Source organism: Oncorhynchus mykiss, chromosome 11, assembly GCF_057628025.1.
Source record: "Oncorhynchus mykiss isolate SJ-2025 chromosome 11, ASM5762802v1, whole genome shotgun sequence".
NCBI classification, from domain to species: Eukaryota; Metazoa; Chordata; class Actinopteri; order Salmoniformes; family Salmonidae; genus Oncorhynchus; species Oncorhynchus mykiss.
In genome coordinates, this window is record NC_143032.1 from 85,983,541 (window position 1) to 85,990,299 (window position 6,759).

The window sequence follows — 6,759 nt, forward strand, 5'->3', positions numbered from 1 at the left end:
TGACCTCCTTCGGAATGTTGTGGAAGATGGACACCAACCGGAAGCTACAGGAGGTCATTCGCTCGAAACTTGACTCCTATGCATTAGACCTCCTGGAGAAGAGCACCACCACCACTGAAATGGATGGCGTTCGCAGGTATGCAACCCCACAGGTATGCAACCATCCTCCTCTGGCAACCACGGGCTGTACTCCCACTACTGCGTGGAACGGAGCGACGCCTGGTGAAGAATCCTGAGCTTGCAGAAGTTCATAACCGAGAGATTCATAACCTTGTGAAGGCAGGCTACGTCACTGAAGTGACAGCTCATGAAGAGGGAAACGCACTTCGTGAATCCTGGTATCTCCCTCACCATGTTATCCAGCAACATGGTGGGAAGTATAGACTTGTCTTCAACTGTTCATTCCAAGCTGCTGGTCAAAGCCTGAATGACTGTCTACTCCCCGGACCAACCTTAGGTCCTGTCTTGCTCGTTGTCCTTCTCCGGTTCCGGCAGCACTCTACAGCCATCAGTGGAGACATCAAAGCCATGTTTCATCAGATTCGTTTCTCCGGTTCATATGGCGAGATATGGAATGAGACGCAATGCCCACCACCTATGAATGGCAAGAACTCCCATTTGGCACCACCTGCAGTCCTTGCTGTGCCTTATACGCTCTGCACAGATACCCAGACAGTGACCCAGAGGTATGGGATTCAGTGGAAAATGCCTTCTGTGTGGATAACTGCTTACAGAGCATCCCATCCACGGCTGAATAGGTTACTATATCAGGAATAGTTTAGTGAGTTTTCAGATCAGTGTAATCATGTTTTTTTTTACCTACTGTCTCCATATTTACTATCAACTGAATCCTATGGGCTATAGTGGCAATAAATCAGAAATGAAAATATTATTTCATTGTTTTTTTCCCCAACATTTTTGGGGGTGGTTCTCAGGAGCATATGAGGATATGGATTGGATTGGACATGATTTGGAAAGGCACACACCTGTCTATATAAGGTCCCACAGTTGACAGTGCATGTCAGAGTAAAAAGCAAGCCATGAGATCGAAGGAATTGTCCGTAGAGCTCCGAGACAGGATTTTGTCAAGGCACAGGTCTGGGGAAGGGTACAAAAACATTTAATTTCTGCAGCATTGAAGGTCCCCAAGAACACAGTGACCTCCATCATTCTTAAATGGAAGAAGTTTGGAACCACCAAGACTCTTACTAGAGCTGGCTGCCCGGCCAAACTGAGTAATCGGGGAGAAGGGCCTTGGTCAGCGAGTGCCAAGAACCCGATGGTCACTCTGACAGAGCTCCAGAGTTCCTTTGTGGAGATGAGAGAACCTTCCAGAAGGACAACCATCTCTGCATCACCCCACAAATCAGGCCTTTATGGTAAAGTGGCCAAACAGAAGCCACTCCTCAGTAAAAGGCACGTGACAGCCTCCTTGGAGTTTGCCAATAGGCACCTAAAGGACTCTCAGACCATGAGAAACAAGATTCTCTGGTCTGGTGAAACCAAGATTGATCTCTTTGGCCTGAATGCCAAGCGTCACGTCTGGAGGAAACCTGGCACAATCCCTATGGTGAAGCATGGTGGTGGCAGCATCATGCTGTGGGGATGCTTTACAGCGCCAGCGACTGGGAGACTAGTCAGGATCAAGGAAAAGCTGAATGGAGAAAAGTACAGAGATCTTTGATGAAAACCTGCTCCAGAGCACTCAGGACCTCTGACTGGGGCAACGGTTCACCTTCCAACAGGACAACGACCCTAAGCACACAGCCAAGACAGCGCAGGAGTGGCTTCAAATCAAATCAAATTGTATTTGTCACATACGCATGGTTAGCAGATGTTAATGCAAGTGTAGCGAAATGCTTGTGCTTCTAGTTCCGACAGTGCAGTAATAACCAACAAGTAATCTAGCTAACAATTCCAAAACTACTACCTTATAGACACAAGTGTAAGGGGATAAATAATATGTACATAAAGATATATGAATAAGTGATGGTACAGAGCGACATAGGCAAGATACAGTAGATGGTATTGAGTGCAGTATATACATATGAGATGAGTATGTAAACAAAGTGGCATAGTTAAAGTGGCTAGTGATACATGTATTACATAAAGATGCAGTAGATGATATAGAGTACAGTATATACGTATGAGATGAATAATGTAGGGTATGTAAACATTATATTAGGTAGCATTGTTTAAAGTGGTGTAGTGTAGTGATATATTTTACATCATTTCCCATCAATTCCCATTATTAAAGTGGCTGGAGTTGAGTCAGTGTGTTGGCAGCAGCCACTCAATGTTAGTGGTGGCTGTTTAACAGTCTGATGGCCTTGAGATAGAAGCTGTTTTTCAGTCTCTCGGTCCCAGCTTTGATGCACCTGTACTGACCTCGCCTTCTGGATGATAGCGGGGTGAACAGGCAGTGGCTCGGGTGGTTGTTGTCCTTGATGATCTTTATGGCCTTCCTGTGACATCGGGTGGTGTAGGTGTCCTGGAGGGCAGGTAGTTTGCCCCCGGTGATGCGTTGTGCAGACCTCACTACCCTCTGGAGAGCCTTACGGTTGTGGGCGGAGCAGTTGCCGTACCAGGCGGTGATACAGCCCGACAGGATGCTCTCGATTGTGTATCTGTAGAAGTTTGTGAGTGCTTTTGGTGACAAGCCGAATTCCTTCAGCCTCCTGAGGTTGAAGAGGCGCTGCTGGACAAGTCTCTGAATGTCCGTGAGTGGCCCAGCCAGAGCCCGGACTTGAGCCCGATCTAACATCTCTGGAGAGACCTGAAAATAGCTGTGCAGCAACGCTCCCCATCCAACCTGACAGAGCTTGAGAGGATCTGCAGAGAAGAATGGGAGAAACTCCCCAAATACAGGTGTGCCAAGCTTGTCATGTCACACCCAAGATCACTCAAGGTTGTAATCGCTGCAAAAGGTGATTCAACAAACTACTGAGTAAAGGGTCTTATGATGTCGTTATGGGGGTATTGTGATGTCGTTATGGGGTATTGTGATGTCATTATGGGGTATTGTGATGTCGTTATGGGGTATTGTGATGTCGTTATGGGGTATTGTGATGTCATTATGGGGTATTGTGATGTCGTTATGGGGTATTGTGATGTCGTTATGAGGTATTGTGATGTCGTTATGGGGTTTTGTGATGTCATTATGGGGTATTGCGATGTCATTATGGGGTATTGTGTGTAGATTGTTGAAGGAAAAAAATATTTGAATCCATTTTAGAATAAGGCTGTGATCTAACAAAAAATGTCCAGGGGTCTGAATACTTTCACTGTATAATACAATAACACAGATTTATGTTCAACCTTTTTTTGAGAAAAGTACATGTCAGATAAAACACATTTTCGTGACAGGCCTGATGGAAACATAATTATTTTTGGTAAACTTTCCAAATGTCGACAAAACAAAATATGCTAGACAAGGGGAGAACTTTTTTGTGTCTGTAAAATGTATTATGTTTGATCTAATAACCATCATGTCTAAATAAATCCCACTACGATTTGTAGGGAAAGTGTGCAGTTTATTAGGCTACAGATAAAATAAATTATGAACGTCACAGGGTGTTGAAAGTGCAAGGTGACGAACTTGATGCTCCTTTCCAATAAATCTTGAAGGTCTTATTCTGGTGACTTGATGATCGACTGATTTTGAAAAAATTAAAATAATCTCATGTAGGCAATACATTTGCTCTAGCCAACCGTGTGCAGATGGCATACCAGAGTGGGTACACTCGCTATATACAGTCGTGGCTAAAAGTTTTGAGAATGACACAAATATACATTTTCACAAAATTTGCTTCTTCAGTATCTTTAGATATTTTTGTCAGATGTTACTATGGAATAATGAAGTATAATTACAAGCATTTCATAAGTGTCAAAGGCTTTTATTGACAATTACATGAAGTTGATGCAAAGAGTCAATATTTGCAGTGTTGACCCTTCTTTTTCAAGACTTCTGCAATCCGCCCTGGCATGCTGTCAATTAACTTCTGGGCCCCATCCTGACTGATGGCAGCCCATTCTTGCATAATCATTGCTTGGAGTTTGTCAGAATTTGTGGGGTTTTTGTTTGTCCACTCACCTCTTGAGGATTAACCACAAATTCTCAATGGGATTAAAGTCTGGGGAGTTTCCTGGCCATGGACCCAAAATATCAATGTTTTGTTCCCCGAGCCACTTAGTTATCACTTTTGCCTTATGGCAAGGTGCTCCATCATGCTGGAAAAGGCATTGTTTGTCACCAAACTGTTCCTGGATGGTTGGGAGAAGTTGCTCTCGGTGGATGTGTTGGTACCATTCTTTATTCATGGCTGTGTTCTTAGGAAAAATTGTGAGTGAGCCCACTCCCTTGGCTGAGAAACAACCCCACACATGAATGGTTTCAGGATGCTTTACTGTTGGCATGACACAGGACTGATGGTAGCGCTCACCTTGTCTTCTCCGGACAAGCTTTTTCCGGATGCCAGAGATAATCGGAAAGGGGATTCATCAGAGAAAATGACTTTACCCCAGTCCTCAGCAGTCCAATCACTGTACCTTTATGCAGAATATCAGTCTGTCCCTGATGTTTTTCGTGGAGAGAAGTGGCTTCTTTGAAGCCCTTCTTGACACCAGGCCATCCTCCAAAAGTCTTCGCCTCGCTGTGCGTACAGATGCACTCACACCTGCTTGCTGCCAGTCCTGAGCAAGCTCTGTACTGGTGGTGCCCCGATCCCACAGCTGAATCAACTTTAGGAGACGGTCCTGGCGCTTGCTGGACTTTCTTGGGTGCCCTGAAGCCTTCTCACAACAATGGAACCGCTCTCCTCGAAGTTCTTGATGATCTGATGAATGGTTGATTTAGGTGCAATCTTACTGGCAGCAATATCCTTGGTTGTGAAGCCCTTTTTGTGCAAAGCAATGATGACGGAACCTGTTTCCTTGCAGGTAACCATGGGTGACAGGAAGAACAATGATTCCAAGCACCACCCTCCTTTTGAAGCTTCTAGTCTGTTATTCGAACTCAATCAGCATGACAGAGTGATCTCCAGCCTTGTCCTCGTCAACACTCACACCTGTGTTAACGAGATCTTTTTTGTGGCAGGGCTGAAATCCAGTGGAAATGTTTTTGGGGGATTCAGTTCATTTGCATGGCAAAGAAGGACTTTGCAATTAATTGCAATTCATCTGCTCACTCTTCATAACATTCTGGAGTATATGCAAATTGCCATCATACAAATTGAGGCAGCAGACTTTGTGAAAATTAATATTTGTGTCATTCTCAAAACTTTTGGCCACGACTGTACACTCATTCTCTGAGAGTCAGAGTTGTTTTTTTTGTGTGGGGGATGTCTGTTGACACACCAGCAGTCAAGAGTGAGTTTCCTGTAAACAGTAAATGTTATATTCCTTTTCTTTTAGCCATGTAAAGACTAATCTTATTTTGGCCACAACTGGATAATGCAACTTTTTGTGTTGAGTTCAGTTGAGTTAAATTGAAACCCATGTAACTTGTATTTATTTTGTCGGTATATGGGAATGCACCCGCAAGATATATTTTTATGTGCGTTATGTCATCACGAACAGTCTTTTGTCTGCCACCGGTCCATTGGATTGAAACATCTCTGGTGGGAAAATGTGCACATTTGGCACCAAAAATGTTTTATTGTGAGATGGCATCATTGAGATTTCTCGAGCCCGGGAAATGAGTCCACTGTGCCACCAGGATAGAGTTAGCATGCCATGGATTTTACACATACAAAACTGTTCATTTTAAGTCTATTCAAACAGACCCCATTTCAAAGAAAACAGCACTGATAATATTGTCCTTTTAGTAGACGAGTGCATGCATTTAACACACACAACGCCTTGGCGTTGTACGCGCTATGCTCTACCTACCGAGACACATAGGACCACATTAAGATCAGCTGTGACCAATTAGTGGGCGCAGCCAACACACCTGAAGACACTTAACAAGAGATGCTAGAGAGTGTTGTTGACCCTGAGAACGGAATATACTGTTTATGTTTTTAAATAACATTCTTACAATGTTTTCTGAATGTTACTTATGTTTTCTTGTGATTTTTTATGGAAATGTTTCATGTTTTGAGAAGAGATTTGAAAGCTAGTTGATGTTAATGTATAGAATATATATATATATTTGTTTTACATTCCCAGAATATTGGCAAGAACTGATATAAAAGAGAACCATACATTATATGAACGTTCTGAGAACGGAATGTACTAAAATAATATATTAAATACAACCACATCGGGAACTTGTGCAGAATGTTCTGTGCAAGTACTGAAATTCTCACAGATGAACAGTGTTAACGTTCTCTGAACTATTGGAGAACATTCCCAATATCAAACCAGCTGGACAACATTCCTAGAACATTACCGAAAATGAAATTAAATGTAGCCATGTTTGATCTTTTAGGAAAATTCTGTTAAAGTAAAGAAATAAATAGCAACAAAAATAAATGTTTGTTACGTTCCTTAAATGTGCTGAGAATAGCAAATATATCCTACAGCACTCCCGTGAAGTTGTCGGAAGGTTTTATACAAAAAAATAACCATAGGACAACCAAGCTTTAAGGTTTAAGAAACATGGTTCTCAGAAAATGATGTGATGTTCTGTGACCTGCTGGCGGGGTACTTGCGTGCGTGTGTGCTGGACACGTTTTGGTGGCGTGATAGATAAACCAATCACAATCGCAACAACAAAAAAAATGATATCAACCAATGACTGCCTGAACATTCCTCCCT